Source organism: Cornus florida, unplaced genomic scaffold, assembly GCF_030987335.1.
Source record: "Cornus florida cultivar Cherokee Brave unplaced genomic scaffold, ASM3098733v1 CherokeeBrave_3.0.0_Hap2_Chr04, whole genome shotgun sequence".
NCBI classification, from domain to species: Eukaryota; Viridiplantae; Streptophyta; class Magnoliopsida; order Cornales; family Cornaceae; genus Cornus; species Cornus florida.
In genome coordinates this window covers 96823457-96844489 of record NW_026775574.1, presented here as the reverse complement: position 1 = coordinate 96844489, position 21033 = coordinate 96823457, and the positions used below count along the sequence as shown (strand labels likewise).

Here is a 21033-nt window from a genome sequence, read left to right as displayed (position 1 = left end):
TTACCACCTGCAGCTACTCCTACACCATTGAGGGATCATTACATTCCCATATCATACACTTCTCCCTCGTGCTTTGAATTCCCGGAGATCACGCCAGCTATAATCCAAATGCTTCCATATTTTCATGGGTTTGCTACTGAAGATCCCTATAAGCATTTAGATGAGTTTCTATAATTGTGTTCAACTACCAAGATGTCCACTCTCTCTAAGGATGCTTTTAGGATGAAACTCATCTAATTCTCTCTCAAAGATAAAGCAAGAACTTGGTTGCATTCCCTTCCACATAATTCGATTAGAATTACTACACTTCGAAAATCCAAGATGCAAACTCAAGCTTTTCTCAAAAGGCTCGAGCACAAGTTCAAAAAGCTCAAACTTGGTTGTACTTTTAATAATATAAAGTATAGATTTGACTTTACTCTCACTTATAACATTTGTAAATGGTTTTTACAATTTGCTACTGATGTCCCCTCCCAAATGTGAGATGTACACCAAATGTGAGATGTAGATTGTTGTGGACGTCTTTACTATCGGCATTTCAAGGGTAAATTACACTAAACTCCCCCCAAGTTTCACCTAATTACACATGACATCAAACTTAAACATTTTGTTAAACAAGCCTACCCTTTGGGCTTGTCATATTCTAAAGTGATTAGCATTTTATTCCTTATATTTTTTTGTTAAAAATGATAAAATATCTAAGTATATGAAATTACCATTTTACCCACAAAAAAACTCCGAAGTTTGAAATAGTTAATACTCTCAAACGAGATTAGACTATGAGATTGTGAGAGATTAGACTATGGGATAACTTTGAGATTGAGAGATTTTAGATTCCGTGAGTGAATGGGGTACAAAAAGGTTGAGGGTGGTGAGTCATATCTATGTGTAATCCTTTATTATTTTGTACGATTTTACAATCTAGTGAAAATTTTGTACGGTCTTACAATCTATTGGAAATCTTGTTATCCATGGATAACACCCTGATTTTGGGTGAACTATTTCCGACACTCAGTCATGTTTGCTACGTGGGTAATTGTTTTATTTCCAACCATTTTCCCTTTCAGATCCCTCAATTAAAAAGAAGGGCTAAAAACATAAACCCCCATGTTGTTTACAAAAAATTTCTACTAACCCCCTCAACTACATAAACTATCATATTACCCCTTCATGTTTTTAAAAATATATCATATCACCCCCTCCCCGTTAGTTAACCGTCTAAAATTAACGAGAACTAATCATATAACCATCACGTGCACCATATATTGCATTATAATGACCAAAATACTCTTGTTCTCTCAAAATGACGAAATTGCGCTTCTATATAGACTCCTCTCTTTCTCTCTCTATCTATCTTTCTCTCTCACACCCAAACACACCCAAACACAAACATGACGACTGAAAGTCTAATAATCCACCATCGGCCCCTACTGCAAGAATCGATATCAATATACTGTTCGAGTACAATCAATAGCTGAACAAGAATGATGATGATGTCAGGATCCAATATGAGGATATCGATCTACAAGGACCCAAATTTCTTTAAGAACAACAAAAGTGAAACTTCTAAATACTACTGATGTTGATGGGGAAAATGTATTGAATTTGAAGAGGGCTAGGATGGAAAATTAGGGTTTTTGGATACCTCTACTTTTTTGTTGAAGATTCGATAGAGGCCATCGATTCAGCGGATGAAACCATAGGGCAATTATCCTCTGTCATGCCGTTGATGTTGCTATTTATTGTCAATTGGCTTCTTCGTTTGTAGATAATGGAGGATATGTATTCGATATGTGTGTGTGTGTGTGTGTATGTATATATAATTCCTATATTTATATATAATTACCATATAATTATAATAATATTATTATAATTATATAGTAATTATATATATACTCACCTACTATATATGCACACTGGAGGTGCTCTACGTGGGCGCTATTATGGTAGTGATGAAATACCTATTGTACTTATATATATATATATATATATATATATATATATATATATATATATATATATCCTGGATGAAGGGGTGTGAAAAAAGACGAAAAAAAAAGGAAAAAAAAAATTAGAAAGTTTGCCAAACAACGTCGCATCTTTAATCTCATGAAAATGGTTCATTTGTGATGAATCCTACAAAGGACATAATTCAACACCAAAGAATTTCCTACCGCTACCATATAGTATTCATCTCTACCTAGTGATAAATAAAACACCCGTACCTTTTTTGATCTTTCAGAAATTTCATAAAATGGGCTTTCGAGAGTCCCCAAATGACCAATCCTCGCATGAATCGCTAAAGATCCAATAAGTCCAACATTGATCCCTTCAGATGTATCAATTGGGCAAATGATCAAAACGGCCAATTATTAATAGAATTCCTTGTCGGCTCTCTAAGAAATATTCATTTGGCCGAGGGCTTCCAAACACACCGTAAGCTAAACTCGTGCTGACAAATAACCATCCCACAATGAATAAGGAAGGTACAGTAATGCTATTAATGACCCAGTATCGAATACTGGTAATAATATCAGCAAAAGAGCGTTCTCCTGTACTTCCAAAAATGCTGAGCTTCACATATTCTTGTACAGTCAAAGGGGGATCGATTCCGTAAAAGATGAGATCGGTAAATGGAAATTCACTGAAATCGAATCTTTGTGAGATCGTTAATATTGTACTGAGGGTGTCTTTAGAGTTTACCGAATCAGTATAGCTTGTCATTTTAAAAAGAACACATTTAACTTTTAAATAAATATTAATGTACTATCAAGGGCATTCTTGTCATTTCGCAGGTACTTAACGGTTTTGTAACGGAATGGGGGCAATGTGATAGTTTATGTTAGTTCAAGGGATTTTTTAATAATTAAGGGGGTGATATGTAGTTTTTGTAAACAACAGGAGGGTTTTGTGCTTTTAGCCCTAAAAAGAAAGCTTCTATTACATGAAATCAATTAAAAAGAAAGCTTCCATTACAAGAAAAAAGAATCAAATTGTTTTACAGTCGTCTTCAAAACAAGATTGAACTTTGAAACAAATTGAAGAGCTAACCAATATATATACTCTCTTTCTGGAGATAACAAAACCATTCCGATTGAGAAATAAGCTGAAGTCGGCAAAAACGGTGTTAATCTGCAAATGCTCTAGTTGGCAAAGACGGTGTGACAGTGTTAATCTACAGATCCTCTGTTCCGATCGAATTGTGATAACTTTTGTGAGCGGGTGCGAGACACTAACGAGTTACCACACTAGCACGCTACAGGTGTCACCATCCCACATCATCAGGAGAAGGTGAAGGTAAAATGTTATATGTAAATTCAATACCCTTATATGACACAACGCATTTTAAAACTATGATAACCGTGAACCCATCAAAACTCCACAATTAAACGTGCTAACATTGGAATAATAGTAGAATGAGTGACTTCTTAGGTCCAAAGACTGAATTTCAACCAACCGCAAAACCCATATGACAAAAGTCATCCTCAAAGTTTATTTTTATATTTTTAGCTGTATTTGAACTCAAATTATTACAAATCAACATATTGAAAACTTAATGGATATCCCAATTCATTGTACATGATCAGCCTAATGACAACATATTGGATGTCCCAATTCAATTATTTCATTTAAATCCTGAAAGGAAAATTTTAGGGAGTTTAAAAAGAAGTCTCGACACAATCACAAATTCTCATGTGTAAACTCAATGGAATCTACCTACTATAAGTTTCACGGCTTAGCAACGAATTTTTGAAAAAGCTTCCCACTCATTTCAAACGTTTCAGAGACCGTTTGGAGTTGAATAGAATCACAACATACATTCGGGACACAAGGAACATATAGAAACGCACGATTTCTCAACAGTCAATGTATTAGATCTCGATAGAAAGACTCGTCACATCATTGTAAACAACAAATCTTTCGCAAGAGTAATAGAATTCGTGGATGCCGAACATGTACGGTAAAGACACTCAAGCAGCCAAAGACACCAACCAACCTCACATATTGCCTCCCTCGTTCACATCCGCTCACATCTTTACCAGCAAAACCTTTTTTTTCTGTTTAACATGCATTGAGAAACACATCAGTCGGAAACTTCTACCGAAAAAGAAAACAAATCACTTCCACACACACACACATATAAGAGGAAGATTTACATATTAACTCACCCGAAATTTAGCTTGTTCTTGACTGTCTATGTAAGCAAGAAGATCATCTTCACTCATCAAAGCCTCATGCAGAGCCTGCTCACAAAGAAGCATAATTGCAATCAAACTACATTTGTATGCATAACACATAGTTGACAATATAAAATAATGCATGCACAATGACAACCACAACTCTAAGGATAGTCAACGTGCATATTAATTTGAAAGTAAAATTTACAGAGAGATGAAAAGAAATTTACAGCATCAATCAAAACTGTGAAAGCAATAATTATTGCACATATATAAAAGGCCAATCATAAAAGTCGCATCAACATTAAAACCTTCTCATTCCCAACAATAACAGCTACAGGTACAGTATATTTTATATTTACATTACTTTTACATGTTGAATAAACAGTCTCAAATATAGTCAAAACTATGCAGTCATGTTTTCAGATTGTTTCACACAATACGTGACTTAAAACTAAGTGAAGCATAATAGCACTAGTATATAAAAACAAAAGAAAATAGGAGCAAATTATCCTTACTAATTAAGAATAAGGGGAGAGAATAGAAATGAAAATGCATTGCACTGCTTTTAGATCAACAACTATACGAGTGAGTTATATAGACCAAGCCAAGCCTCCACTGCATAATACTACCCAGTGACAAGGCTCAGCAGTGATCCAATTACTTTTACGACTGCAGCAAACACAATAATATAATAGGCTATATTCTCTACCTTTTTAGTTGCAATTAACTCTGCTTCAAGGGCATCCACACAGCAAACAGTGGCATTCAGAAGTTCCTCTTTTTCACAAGGCATCTCAGATGGCCTTGCTTGAAGTATATCGACTTTTTCTTCAAGTTCACCCAGTCTTTTCACTACAGAGGAGAGCAGGTCTGCCTCAGTAAATGATGGAGTTGGTGAAGGGGGCCGAAAATCCTCCTTGGGCAGCACATCAAAGGGAAGTTCAGGAATATTTTGGTCATGAACAGATGACGTCTCGGGAGATTTCTTGGTTACACGGCATGCCACTGAATGGAAGAGCGTGAAAAGGGTCGTGAAGAAGGGCATAAGCACTGCCAAAATCCGAGCACGAAGCCCTTCTGGTGCCTTCTGAGTATCAGGCAGAGGAAATGTCCCTGCCATGGATTTTTTGAAATCAAAATTTTAAATCTATCATATAAAACACCAGATTAATATTATAGTGTTAAATTGGAGCAACAATACCAGATAAACAATAAAAGTTTCAGTTTAAAGCTAAAGGGTGGACAGGAATACTCATTGCATCTTATTGCCAAGTTATGGTGTTGTCCGAAATACATATGAACGTAAAGGTTCTGTATTGGGTGTTCTCTAAGTAACATAAATAAGATGAGGTTTTCATCACACATAATATCCAAATTAAGCAGAAGTCTGAATAAAGGACTATCACCCTAAAATGTCAATTTATGCCAAGTCCCACTCGACCTCGTGGGGTGGGGGTTGAATAAGTCTTCCAAATACCTAATGGCCAAAACTGAAATTCAAATTTTAGAACTGCTTAAAAAAAATGAGAAAAAAAAAAAAAAAAATACACACATACACACAAATAGTAATAGAAGAGCAAATATATAAATAATAATAATAAAAAAATTATAAATAAAAAAAAACGCACAGAGAACAACATATATATTTACACGCACAGAGAACAACGTATATATTTACACGGAAAACCCAGTGGGGGGAAAAACCACAGAACCCTAGACCAAACATATTAAATCCACTATAAGAAATGTAACACAACCTTAGATATCATATTCTAATCCCATAAAACCACTTAACCTACTGTAAATCCAAACTTACGCTAGACGATCTATCTTGAACTCATTTTCTGTCGATCTACCGATCCGTTAAAGAATGCAATCTCCTCTTCTTTTGTGATTCATCTCTATTGATAGCTATCCAACCAAACTTGTTTTGTTTTGTGTGTCTTGAAATATGCACTCAAATGAACATACAACCTCAGTGAATTCATATTACAGTATGTAAACACTGAAAAAGGGGACATGTACCACAGCGAAGCAAGATTTGCTTACCCTTGAAAGGATGCTTGCCTCTTCCATCCAGTATCAACAGCCTTGTCAACCATAGGAACATATTCGTCATATCCTGAGAAGCTAGCAGCATGGCTCAACTTTCCAATAACCTTAGCCTGTTTATGGATGCATCTTAATAACGCAACAGCTGCCACAATATTTTAAAAATTGTAATATATTGACATATAAATGACAAAAGTCAAAACAAACCTCTTCACGAACAGGAGTCAACCGAAGAAGTGAATAACTCCTCATGGCTTTGAGGGAAGCAAAATCTTCAGCTTCAGATCCTGATTCGGTAGTGGATGTATCACTATTTTTCATCTCTTTCAAAGCAAAACAATTGTATAACAACCAAAACTGAAAATGGATAAACATGAATGCATCCAAACAAACTGAAAGTAATTGAGGAGGCCTTAGGCTTGGCATAAGCAACAACCTTCCCCTCACTGTTAAGAATTTTAACAACCTGTCTGGCCCGCCTTGCATCCCCATTACGAACCATCTGCAACATAATTGCCCATATAAAGAAATTGTTCCCAATTAAAGCAAACATGAGACCTAACTTGTCAAGTGAAAAGCGCAATAAATATTTCGTTGTGTTTGCATCACTTAAGATAAAACCAACAAAGGTCCTAAAGCCAGTCAGAACCTTTAATATTTGTGGGTTTTTCCATGGCCCTTTATCAGAACGAAGGCACCCCCCTTGATCTGAACAGGTACAGCTGCCCCCAAGGAAATCTGGCAACTCACTGTACAAGCACCGAAAAATTCCATAAGTTTTAAGATAGATTAATGCAGTTATAAATGAGATATAAGTAAATAGCATGACAATTAGAAGGGACATTTATGATCAGACTAGTTCAGAATAAGAAATTAGAAATGCAGAAAATTACCTGGCATCAATTATTTCAAGCAACTCGTTCTGGTACTTGTTTCCAAGCAACTAAGGACAATTAAAAAAATGGATATGATTAATGTCAATGGGCTTATTAAATTATACTGGAAGAAAAAGAGAAAAAATTCACATACATGAATCTTGGAAGTTGTTCTGGAATCTAGAAGACCCTTTACAATACTCCAGATCCACATAAAACCAAAACCAACATTGATGATAAACATTTGGTGGAGTGTCTGCAGCATTAAGTCGATGCACCAAATCAGCATCGAAGCTTAAGCAAGATATCATTAATCAAGTTAAGAACGACATCATTAATGAAGTTAAAAGAAAATAAGATTACTTCAGGGTAATTGTAACTATCAATGTTGTTGATCCTTTTAATAAGTTGCCGTGCCGTCTCGCTCAAACCCTGAACCAATAACAATGAAAGATATAACCAAACATAAATCAACAAAAGTATACAGATTGTACCAAAATGTATACATTTAGTGTAAGAATACACAAGATAACATACAATGCCTTGGATATCTAGAATTGTCGTGGTCGAATCTATGTGTCTCTTTGCAGCGATGGTACAAGCTGGAAACTTAATTGCAAAGCATTTCTCAAACTCCCGGACATGGTATTTTACATAGCGATCCATGGTTGTAACTTGCATAAGTTTCTTAGGATCAACTTTTCCTAACCTTTCTATGTAGACTGGTCTTCCCTCCTTGTCAATGCCATGATAACCATGGGGTAATACTTCCAAGCTTCATTCAACTCATTAAATTCAAAATCCTGATAAAAATACCACCACAGTAAGCATATTAGCTTTTTCCTTTTTATTTTTTGAAAAAGAGGATATGAAAGTTGAGATGACAAATGCCACAATGGCAAGAATTAGCTTAAACCAGGGCCTGAAACAACATGGAGACCAACCAGCACAGTTAAGAAAATTCTAAATTTAATTACCTCCATAATAGTGTCGGCACCAAAATCTTTCCTCCATTGAATCATATTAGCCCACATATGTTTTGCTTCTTCAATATCAAGCTTCCTTGCTTTCAAGAATCTGTAAGTAATCAAATAAACTGTCACAAAAATGAATTCCATCGTGAAAGAGTGTTCCACATCCTATCAGTTAAGGTAAAAGAATACTGATCTAACACTGAGTAACAAATTAATGTAGAATACTAAAATTGATCAAAGTATCAAACCTATTAAGCAAAGAATAAGAACTGTTTTTAACGTTATCATGCGTAAAAAGAGCTCAAACATAACAATCTCATTTGTAGGTGAAATCATTCTCTGATAGTATACATTTTTAAAGAATAAAGCAATCAAGAGTGACACTCTTGACAGCATTGATGAGCCCTCTCATTTAGGCATAGGATTGAAACTTTGACTTTGCATTAACATATCTTAGTGTCCTTCTCAATCTAGAAATATAAAATTTAGCACTTGTTTTGATAGCATTACTTTTTATAAAAATACCACAACAAAGAAGAAGGATATTTAATGATACCAAAGAAACTCTAAATTATACAACGAAAAAGAAAAGCTCCAGAGAAAGACAAGAAAAAACCAAGCAACATAGGAAGACAAATAATGCTAGAGGTTAAGTGTGTCGGGTGCGGGTATGAATCAAGTGCCAGACATATCAAATTTATAAATTGAAGGACACGTGGACACTGCTAAATTTTCATATTATCAAAAATATTTATTTTATTTTAATGTAATATGATTTATTTATGATACATAGTGTATAATAAAGGCATTTTACTTGTTTTGAAGCAATAATATGATAAAATTGAATAATTTGATATGTTTTTTAGTTCAATGTCCAACCAAAAGTGTTGGACTCATATCCCATACTCATGCCCTAGTATTGTGGGTCCGACATGGGTATTTTGCTACTTTTGAAGAGCCCATGTAACATAGGTTTAAGCAATGAGCTGCCACTGTCATGATGAGAAACCCCCAACCCTGCAACTTGAAAAGTGTGACAGTGTTCAAGTTTCCAATACAAACCTAGACAATTTTCCTTGTCAAATTCAAATTATCCACACATAGACCACTTCAACTCAAACAGTAAACATGAAAAATACTAACAAATGGATGAAGATGCAAGAGTTCGTTTCTTCTTTCTCTCTCTCTCTCTAGAATTCTTCCAAAAAAAATTTCCCTTCTTATCCACCTGTAATGGTCTATTTATAGACCATTACAATTATTATTGTTAACTGATTACATTGGGCCTATATTCAAAAGTTTTCTTCCTTCTGGGCCTGATCTTCCAATGGGCTTAATCTTCCTCGGTGGATCCTCCAGGTTCAGCCCATTCCGGGGTGCTTTGGCATGGGCCCTACTTCAATTGTTCGACCCGATCCCGTTCCAGCGAACTATATCTGGCCCATCCCACTTGCTGCATCCTCAACTGCCCCCATAATTACCCCTTATTAATTAGGGGGTAATTATTAGAGGCTGCTAATGATAACCTGACGGCTCGAGAAGATCGCGTGGGAGAATGGACGGTTAGATTTAGGGGTCGGCGTTTCGAGATTCAAAAAAACTCATCGCTTTCCTGACTCCTCGGCCCTTGGGCTCACCTTGTCTTTATAAGCTTCATAGATGTTCCATCGATCCTCTTTACCATCTTCATCTCACTTTCTGTTGTTCGAATCCTCTCCGGCGATCTCTTGCAAAAGATCCTCCTTCCAGTGGCCTTGCAGTACTTTTTGCCGTTCTCACTCTCTGAGGTTAGTTTCATTTGCATTTTTCTTTTGGAAAACTTCTTTCTCCTCCTCGAAATCTTCATCCATTCTCACCATGACAGTAGATCTAGATGTTCTTCGCATGAAACTTCACCTCCCTGACGATGTAGAAATTAAAAATTGCCCCCGAGAGGTGAATATTAGAACCGGTGCTGGCCTTCTTCCCGGCGAGGTCCTGTTTTCACTCCTCCATCTTAATCTCCTTAGGTTTCCTTTGCATCCCTTCTTTTGCTATGTTTTCAACAAGCTAAATCTTTCCCCTTTGCAAGTAAACCCAAATTTCCTTAGGATCTTGTCTGTTATGCTACTCCTGATTCGTGACAGAGGTCTGGATCTGGACCTCGTAGATCTTCTCCTCTATTACAAGGTTAGCAAGATCAGAACTGATGAACCGTTTTACCACTTTTTCCCCATTAAGAAGAGGTCCATCTGCACGGATAAAATCAAATCCGAGAAGGGTTGGAGGAAAAATATAATTGGGGTTAGGGGAGCCTGGTTCTCTCTAGCTGCGGAGGATTTCCCTATCCCGAGCACTTTTGGAGAGTGCTCTGTCTCTCTTTACAAGAAATATAAAAACCATAAGAGTGACTGTCCTTGCGATATTTGCATTCCTCGTTTTTGTACTTTCTTGTGCCATTCCTTAGGCATTCCTTGTGATGATTTGAGCTACGGTGTGTGCAGGGATAGGGATAACTACCTGAAGCAGTACGTTCTGACCAACGTTCCCTCCTGCTCGGACCTCCTCACCTCAGACAATCTCCTCGATATCTCAGTCCTCGGCAAGACAATGAGCCAACTCCAGATCCCTTCCTTCGGCAGGAAGAAAACTGCCCCCAGGCCTGCTATCACCCCTGCATCAAATTCTTCACCAGCTTCAGCATCTTCCTCTGCTACCCTTTCTGATACCACTCCTTCCACCGATCCATCCGTGACGGCTGCTGACCCGGTCGCTAACACAGCGACCGCCAATCCGAATGTTACCCCTTCTGTCAGCAATCCTCCTGGTTCTACTGCTGCTTCCGCACGGGAAAAGGCAAGAGGAAAAAGGCACCAACCTGATAGTGCCCTCAGCATCGATGATGTTCCTTTGTCTCAGAGGGTTAGGCCCTCTGGGCCGAATGTGATATCCCTAGCGAGACCTCCTCAGACTAAGCCCCCTACCCCTTATAGGCATGCCTCCGCTTCAGGAACGGCGCCATGGAACCCTCGCTTCATTCGAACAGACGGATCGTCTGTTAAACCGACCGAGACCATGTTCAAAGATGGTCAGACCGCAATGGCTTACTACAGGAGCATGTGGACTCCCAAGGACATTGAGGTAGCCAAAGGTCTGTCTCAGAGGGAAGTGTTCAGCCGATTTCCCTTATCCGCCATGGAGGTAACTTCTGCCCCTTAGTCAATAAGTCTTTACACAGGCTTTACACTTATTTTCTTCTAACCATCTGCTCGGCTTAACCAGTTGTCCTGTATATCTCTACAGACCCTGTACGGGATGATGGCTATGCAGAAACAAGTTGAGCATGTGAATGCCAAGGTCCATGCGCTTTCTAACAGCCTTAATGCAGCGAACAAGGAGAACGATGATTTGGCTACTCAGAAGACCGGGTTGATGGTTCAGCTTGGTAAGATTGAAAAGGAGAGGGATTCGCTGAGGAAAGAGACTGACTCTCTTCAGGATGAGAGAAATGCAGTGCAGCTCGAAAAGAGTGTCTGGCATACCGAGCGGGAATCCCTTAAGGCTGAAAAGGAAGAACTGCTACGCCTTCTGAGTGATGAGCAATCCGCTCGGATGGCCTTTGAGAAAAGGGCCTTGGACGAGCGCAACGCTTTACTCGATACCATCAGTAGGGTAAACGGTGGTATGCTAGCTCTGCATGCTCGGTTTTCTAGAGTTGGAGCCCTCAGATATGCTCAGGGGTTCCGAGAGGGTTATGCCGATCGTGTTCCGGATGAGGGTCAGACCGATTCTACCCCTGATAATGTTGACAAGGAACTGGATATTGACCCTCCTGGTGTTTATGCCGATCCAGACTCCACCGCTGCTGAGGGCATATTTGATGAATGCCAAGAGATTGCCTCTTCTTGGATCACTCCTACTCCTTCTGCTGCTCTGACTTTGGACATTCTTCCTCTGTCCACCTTGACTCCATCTGTTATCACTGCTGAAGATAACCCTCAGCAGAATGATTCTTCTAACGCTATTGAGGGTAGGACTCAACAGAACGATTCTGTCATTCACCTCGACTCTCCACCTCGTGAGGATGGTGATACCAACAATAATGAGGAGACAGCCCAGCATCATCAAAAGGCTGACGAGGCAAACGCCTCTTAGTTAGAACTCTTTTTTTTTTTTTTAATGTACTGACTTTTGTATATTCGCCATCTTTACACCTCATCTTTTTTGTAACTCTTTGAACTTTATTAATGAGATGGCCGACTTCTGATCAAGCTCTTTATGTAAACTCTTTTTTTTTTTTTTTTTTTTTTCTTTTTTAGCAAGTGTTTGGCGTTCGGCTCATAATGCCAGCTGCCACTTACTTTGCTCAGGCGCCTGGCGCTCAGCTAGAATGCCACTTGCCACTTGGCCCTCTCTTCTTTCTTTTTTTTTTTCTTAGCAAGTGTTTGGCGTTCGGCTCATAGTACCAGCTGCCACTTACTTTGCTCAGACGCCTGGCGCTCGGCTAGAATGCCACTTGCCACTTGGCCCTCTTTTTTTTTCTTAGCAAGTGTTTGGCGTTCGGCTCATAGTGCCAGCTGCCATTTACTTTGCTCAGACGCCTGGCGCTCGGCTAGAATGCCACTTGCCACTTGGCCCTCTTTTTTTTTCTTAGCAAGTGTTTGGCGTTCGACTCATAGTGTCAGCTGCCACTTACTTTGCTCAGGCGCCTGACGCTCGGCTAGAATGCCACTTGCCACTTGGCCCTCTTTTTTTTTCTTAGCAAGTGTTTGGCGTTCGGCTCATAGTACCAGCTGCCACTTACTTTGCTCAGGCGCCTGGCGCTCGGCTAGAATGCCACTTGCCACTTGGCCTCTCTTCTTTCTTTTCTTAGCAAGTGTTTAGCGTTCGGCTCATAATGCCAGCTGCCACTTACTTTGCTCAGGCGCCTGGCGCTCAGCTAGAATGCCACTTGCCACTTGGCCCTCTCTTCTTTCTTTTCTTAGCAAATGTTTGGCGTCCGACTCATAGTGCCAGCTGCCACTTACTTTGCACAACCTTTTAAAGAGGAGTATAATCTTTATAAATCTCATAAACTTGTACATTCGACTGTGTTCAATTGAAAATGAACAAAATTCAGTATTGAATCTCAACTTTTTATTGATAATACCTCTTCAGAGAAGTAGCATTCCAAGGCTTGTTAACCAGCCTTCCGGCCATAGTTTCTAAGGTATATGCCCCCTTTCCTATGGCTTCTGCAATTCTGTATGGGCCTTCCCATGGTGGCATCATCTTTTTTACTATCCCCACCTTCTTTTTCAGAACCAGATCACCTGGTCTAAAGTCTCTGTGCTTTACTTTCTTGTTATGGCTGTTCGCAAGCGTCTGCTAGTAGGATGCGAGCCTTACCGCTGCTGCATCTCTTTTTTCTTCCAGCAAATCGAGGTTAAACCTTAACATACTGTCATTATGCTCACGGTTCCATGCCAAGCTTCGAACAGTCGGAACTAAGTGCTCGACTGGTATAACTGCCTCGGTACCATACGCCATGGTGAATGGGCTTTCTCCGGTCGGTCGTCTTGGGGTCGTTTTGTAGGCCCATAGGACGTTCGGCAGTTCATCTAACCACCTTCCTTTCTTTTCTTCTAGCTTCTTCTTGATACAAGTAAAGATTGTTCTATTTGTAATTTCCGCCTGTCCATTGGCCTGTGGGTGACTTACTGCCGCCAGCTTTTGATTAATTCCATATTCCTCCAACAGCTCTCTTACTTGCTTACTGTCAAGGTTGGTCCCATTATCCATGACGATTGACCTCGGAACACCAAACCGGTAAATAATATTACTCCAAATGAATCGTCTCACATGAGTTTGAGTAACGCTCGGATATGGCTCTGCTTCCACCCACTTAGTAAAGTAATCTGTAGCCAGCAGCACATACTTGTTCTGAGCTCTGGCAGTTGGTAAAGGACCAACTACATCCATCCCCCACTGTGCAAAAGGCCATGGTGTGGCCATTACGTGCAAGTCTTCAGGTGGTTGGTGAATCAGTGGTCCGAACCTTTAGCACTTATCGCACCTTCTGGACAATTCTTCCGAGTCTCGCGACATGTTCGGCCAGAAGTACTCTTGCGCCATTGCTTTGTGCGCTAAAGATCTCCCCCCCTGAGTGGTTTCCACATACACCTTCATGAATAGCTCGTAGTATTTGCCGAGCCTCTGTGGGGGTAACACACTTTAAGTACGGTCCGGAAAAAGATCTTCTGTACAACTGGTTATGCACTACGGCGTACTTCGCAGCATTCGCTTTGATTTTCCTAGCCTCATCTCTTTGCTCAGGCAGAGTACCATCTCGGATGTAAGTTATGATCGGATCAATCCAACTTGGCTCATATGGAATAACATTCACTTGCCAAGGATCCGAGCCTGAAGGTTCTTCGAAAATGGATGGCTGGTTTAATATTCCCACTGGAATCACCCTTGCCAATGTTTCTCCAGAACCCGAGGCACTATATGCTAGCCGGTCGGCATCTTCGTTATACTCTCTTGGAATTTGAATGAATTCAATTTTTTCAAAGTTCTTGGCCTCCCGTATAACAGCAGAACGATATGCTTCCATCGTTTCATCCTTGGTTTCATACTCACCCCTCACCTGCCGAACAATTAACTGTGAGTCACTAAAAACATTCAAATTCCTGACCTTAAGCTCCTTGGCAAGCTTAATTCCTGCCAGCAGCGCTTCATACTCTGCCTCATTGTTCGTGGCTCCGAATTCAAGCCGAAGCACTTGGCTTAAGGCTGTACCTTCTGGCGTCTGCAGTTTGATCCCAATGCCTGCACCCATCTGATTTGAGGATCCATCAACGAAGAGTTTCCATAAGCAACCACGAAGATCCTCCTCCACGTCCTCTGAATCACATTCTAGTAAAAAATCTGCCACCGCTTGCCCTTTGACTGCTGTTCTAGGTTCGTATGTGATATCAAATGAGCTTAACTCTATGGCCCACTTCGTCATTCTTCCTGAGAGATCTGGTTTGTGCAGGATTATTCTGATAGGGAAAGTGGTTAGAACGATGATAAGATGGGATTCAAAATAATGCCTGAGCTTTCTTTTTGCATGCACTAGCAAGAGTATCACCCGCTCTGCCTTTGAATAACGTCTTTCGGCCTCAGTCATTGTCTTGCTAGCATAGAACACTGGATATTGCTTCCCTTCTGCGTAGCGGATCAGAACGCCACTTGTCGCGATGCTGGATACTCCGAGATATAAAAACAGCTTTTCGCCCGATTCTGGAGCTGACAGTACCGGAAGGTTCTGCATATACTTTTTTCAGAGCAGTTAACGCTAGGCGCTGTTCATCCCCCCAAACCTGCCTGCCGTGGCTTCGTATTGTGTCAAAAAATGGTTTGCATCGATCTGACAATTTGGAAATGAACCGGCTCAGTGCAGCAATCCGTCCCGTAAGTGTTTGCACTTCTTTGACTGTCGTCGGCTCGGCATTCTTAGTCAGAGCATCTGCTTGGGCAGGGCTTGCCTCGATGCCTCTGAGATTAACCACGTGCCCCAGGAATTGGCCTGAACTTACACCGAATGAGCACTTGGTCGAATTGAGCTTCATTCCATATCGCCTCAACACATCAAACACGTCTCGCAGGTGCTTCACATGATCAGCTTTCTTCTTACTTTTTACCACCATGTCATCAATGTAAGCTTCCACTGTCTTCCCTATTTGTTCCTTAAAAATTTTGCTAATAAGTCTTTAGTAAGTTGCTCCGGCGTTCTTCAGTTCGAATGGCATAACTTTATAGCAATACGTCCCGCGTTCGGTAACGAAAGAAGTTTTTTCTTCATCAGCGGGGTCCATGGGGATCTGATTATAACCTGAAAAAGCATCTAAAAAGGTCAAGCGTTCATATCTAGTAGTTACATCCACCATCTGATCACTCTTTGGCAGCGGGAAGCTATCTTTCGGACAGGCTTTGTTTAAATTGGTAAAATCAATGCATACGCGCCATTTCCCATTTTTCTTCTGCACAACGACCACATTCGATAACCAGTCAGGGTAGTACACTTCTCTTACAAATCCCGCATCAAGCAGCTTGTCAACCTCCTCGGCAATAATTCGGTTGCGCTCGGGTGCAAACCGTCGCTGCTTCTGCTTTACAGATTTTGCATTGGGGTTAACGTTCAAGGAGTGACAAGATACAGAAGGATCGATCCCTGGCATGTCTAGGTGACTCCATGCAAACACATCTGCGTTTTGAGACAAAAAATCAACTAATTCCTGTTTTTCCTCCTCAACGAGTCGTTCCCCCACTCTGGTTGTCCGTTCCGGTCGGAACTGATCGATCTGCACATCAAACAGGGGTTCTTCAGTCAAGCCTACTGGCTCCTCCTCCCCACTCTGCTTGGAGGGAGGCTCCTGTAATTGCTATCTCGGACTTGCTGAACGAATGGGAGCTTTCCCCTTTCCGGCATGTTTCAGTGTTACAGAATAACATTCTTTAGCTGCAACCTGGTCTCCATGAATGTCAATCACTTTGGTTCCGTCTGGCCCCAGGCATCTCATTACCTAATGCAGAGTGGAAGGAACACCTTGAACTCTGTGGATCCACCCTCTACCCATCAGAAGATTGTAAGAGGGATGAATTTCAACAACCACAAAGGTTTCCATCAAAACCCTCTCGGCAGCATGTACCGCTACCTCCACCGTACCGACGGGCTCCACTCGATTTCCATCAAACCCTAGTAGTGGATTCCCGGTGGATTTCAGCCGATCCTGTTTGATCTCGAGCCAATCGAATGTATCTCTTGGCATGATATTCGCACTACTTCCAGGGTCAATTAGAACTCTCCGCACCAAGCATTTGGCCACTGTCAAACTTACGACCAGCGGGTTCTCATAAGGGATCTGAACACGCAACAAGTCTGTTACGTCAAACTTTATCTGCGTTGATGCGCTCTGTTGGTGCAGAGTGTTTAAACTGCCTATCCTTCTCTTCATCCGTGCCTGGCGAAGGCGTGTTCGAAGCAGTTCATCTGACTCCTCGGCAGGTTCTGGCCGACCGTGAATTGCATTGATTACTCGAACTGGTTGCGTGTTGTGAGAATTTGACTTCTAATTCTTCTTCACGTGCTCCATTAGTCGGTTCTGTTCCACCGCTGGTCCTTGAATATAACTTGCGAACTCCCCTCTGGCTATCAGCATCTCTACCTGTCTCCTTAGGTTCCTGCATTCGTTAGTCTAGTGGCCAAAATCAGAATGAAATGCACAGTGCTTAGACTGATCCCTCTATTTGAGAGGTTGTCTGATTGGTAAAGGAGGTCGAAACTTATCTTTATTTTCTTGGTACAGCCTTGCTAGGGTAACTTTCAATGGAGTAACCAGCTCTTCCTCTCTGGGCCTCTTCTCAGATTTCCACGAGGAGCGTTGCGGCTGAACCTATTTTTGCCTGATCTTTGCTTTGGTCTTTTCTTCCGTGGATATGACGGATGTCTTCCGAGCGTTTGCCTCCTCTTCTTCTTCCGAGTGCACAAATCCATCGGCTCTTTCATTAAGTTCATCCATAGTCTTCGGCGTGTTCACCACCAAGCTTGTGTGGAATGGGGTGCCATGGTTCATGGCCAGTATAAATGCTTGAACTGCCGTTGAAGGGTGACATTCAATAACCATACTCTTGGTAAGGTTAAACCTGGTTAGGAAAGCCTGGAGACGCTCATCAGCATGTTGCTTCATTGTGAATAGGCTCGAAATATCTTTCGCTGGACACTTGTTTCCATAGTATTGGCTTATGAACCGATCACACAAGCTTCGGAAACTATCCACTGAACCCCTCGGCAGGTTCTTGAACCAATTCAGAGTTGGTCCGGCCAGACTCGTAGGAAAGCACTTGCACATCAAAGAGTCATTCTCAGTGTTTAGAGCCATTTTCAACTGGATGTGATACACGTGATCGATCGGATCGGTCGTTCCGTCGAACCAAATGAAAACGGGCATGGAAAATTTCCTCGGACTCAGAGCATTCAGAATCTCATCGGTGAACGGTGAATCAACCGTTCGAGCTGCTGAACGAAGTGCTTCATTTTCCCTCTAGAACCCCGCGGTTGCTCTCTGGTCTACTGATCTCCTCTCTGAGCTGTGATAGTCGAACGTCGTCATGGAAGGCCGATAGGTCGGATCGAATGACCTGTCCTCAACAAAGTCTTTGCGCCATGAAGGCATAGCTTTGTCACGATTCAACTCTGTTGCTTCACCTCGGCTGAGCGTTTCTTGATGTGGATCAAAAGTCATTGCTTCGTTTCGCCTGATCTGCTCACGCCGTGGATCCGTGTGAGTTAATCCTTCACGATCATCAATACGACGAAGATTTGGCGGCAAACCGTCTCGCCGGATTTCCTCGCGGTGAGGATCTACTAGATTGTTTCCAACCTCCTCACCGTGATGTGCTGCATCGGTACGTGCACCTTCTTCTCCTACCGGGAGTGGTCGTGGAATTACTGGAGCTTCTAGACGCTGCATTTCAGTCCTTAAATCCGCATTTTCTCTCCAGAGAGCTTCGATCATTTTCATCAACTCATCAAGTTTCACTTGCTGGACGTTCTCAACCGTATTGGAGTTGTCACCCCCTATCATGATTCCGGATCGAAGCAAAGGCATGAATTACGAACTCCGAAACAGATCTAAGCATCACCGATGCAAACTTCGTTAGATCTGGGCTTAACTTCACCGAATCGTGATCACTGTTTGCTAGATCTAAACTTTTCTAACTTTAAACTCACCGGATCTGACTGCAATTAAGCAAATCACAATTGCGTCATTCCGAAGCAAATGCCTCAGAATCCACAATAAGCAAGAATTCTCTCTGAACAAACTACAATCTCACTGATCTGGATTCAACTTCCAGAAATCACACTGTGTACTCACAAACTCGATTGAACTAATATGGTACTGATCGGGCTTGAATTGAACTTCTTCCTCGTTTCCCACAGACGGCGCCAATTGAAGATGCAAGAGTTCGTTTCTTCTTTCTCTCTCTCTCTCTAGAATTCTTCCAAAAAAAATTTCCCTTCTTATCCACCTATAATGGTCTATTTATAGACCATTACAATTATTATTGTTAACTGATTACATTGGGCCTATATTCAAAAGTTTTCTTCCTTCTGGGCCTGATCTTCCAATGGGCTTGATCTTCCTCGGTGGATCCTCCAGGTTCGGCCCATTCCGGGGTGCTTTGGCATGGGCCCTACTTCAATTGTTCGACCCGATCCCGTTCCAGCGAACTATATCCGGCCCATGCCACTTGCTGCATCCTCAATGGCATATTACATTTATACTATATTGATAGATTATTATGTAATTGTATTGTACAGTCAGCATAGCCGATCACACATGATCAAAGGCCAATTAATTTATAATCGGATATACTGGATTCAAATCATAATTAAGTTAATGGATAATATCCTTATAACCATAAACCCAACACTAGAACCAAAATATGATCCACTGGAAAGCCTATATTTAATGTTTCATATTGCACCTCACTGGTAAATTGTTCGTTTATTGGTGCATGACTCCCACTACATGCAGTAGAGAGAGATCATGCAATGATGAGGGAAAATGGCAGTCACTCCAGTCCGAGGACAGTGAAATGTGAACTCAAACATCATCAGTGAGGCGAAATGTGACTTATATGGTAAGAGTTCACTAGGATGAGCACATGCCAGCAAGCTGAAGTTGCAAACTAAATCAAATTCCTAAGCAGAAGTTGCAAAATAAACCAAATGTTTTTTTTTTCTAAAACAACATATGTGGACATCTGTCCTGAAGTGAATAAATTTCGGAGGCATTTCAAGCTTGAAGTGAAATCATGAACATTTTCTCCGGAAAGTATCCAACATCAGACCAAGCAATAGATTCTATCATTGTTGGAGCTGATTGCACATGAATCAAGGTTGATCATTAATAGACATAACAACCCATGGGCCAAATGGCTTTAGTTCCAACCAAAGGACTATGACCACAAACAACGCAAATGAGACCTAATGTGCCATTGGTGTTTGAATGCATGTCGGTAAGAAGACATCAAGCTGTAGTTCCACAATAAATTGCTATGCCCATGGAGACCATCATTAAAAGAATTTGCAGGAACAAAAAATGAAGAAATCTGTCCAAACTAGGCTGAAGTAGCATGCATCCCATCATATAGATAAGGGACTCATGTATCCTCAACTTACTTAAACTGCAACAAAATTACATATCCCTTGGCACATACCCTAGCGGACTAAAACATTAATGCCTGTAAGAAATATATACGCCTTCAGCCTTCTAAGGTGTGTTCAACAAAAGAAGAGAACATAAACGTCTCTATTTAACTGTTACCGATGACCCCTTTTTACTCATTTCATATGTTGTATGTATGTTCCAAATGAGTGATATTCACAACTTGAACACAATATATCTCCTAGAGACATTATTTTAATCCAAGGTACATTGTAGGAGAATTTATACACAGTTTAACAATGAGTACTAGTTTATATATCTTTACATATACACTGTTTGGTGGCTAGTGAACCTGCTGGAATAAATATTTCCAACTATATAATATATCATCCCAATTTGAACAAACCTATGAAATTGGTACTGTATTTTGGATATCATCTGCCAACTAGCTTACTTAGTAAAGCCTATTGGAAATCACATCAAATACTTGGATCAAAATCTTGCCTACAACGGAATTGGGGGGTTTGTGGGAGCTGAAAAGGTTATTCCCCGTTATGTTGCCCACCACCAGCAAAAGTGAAATACACATTTTCAATTTCCACCAATATATGTACTTGCAAGTCTTGCATATATGACAGGATAGAGTACCTTAACATCACATGATAGTCATCATGTTTTTCAGGTAGCAATTCATCCAATATCAGTACTTGTCAAAATGCATCAACGGCCTGCAGCTCTTCAGCATAACGAATGTCCTCAATTGAGACAGAACTAA

The 21033-nt window shown here is 40.7% G+C and overlaps 1 pseudogene; it reads right to left on the bottom strand.

Moving 5' to 3' along the window:
• Positions 1–3599: 3599 nt before the first annotated feature.
• LOC132304088 (phosphatidylinositol/phosphatidylcholine transfer protein SFH8-like) lies at positions 3600–20929 on the bottom strand (annotated as a pseudogene).
• Positions 20930–21033: the final 104 nt, after the last annotated feature.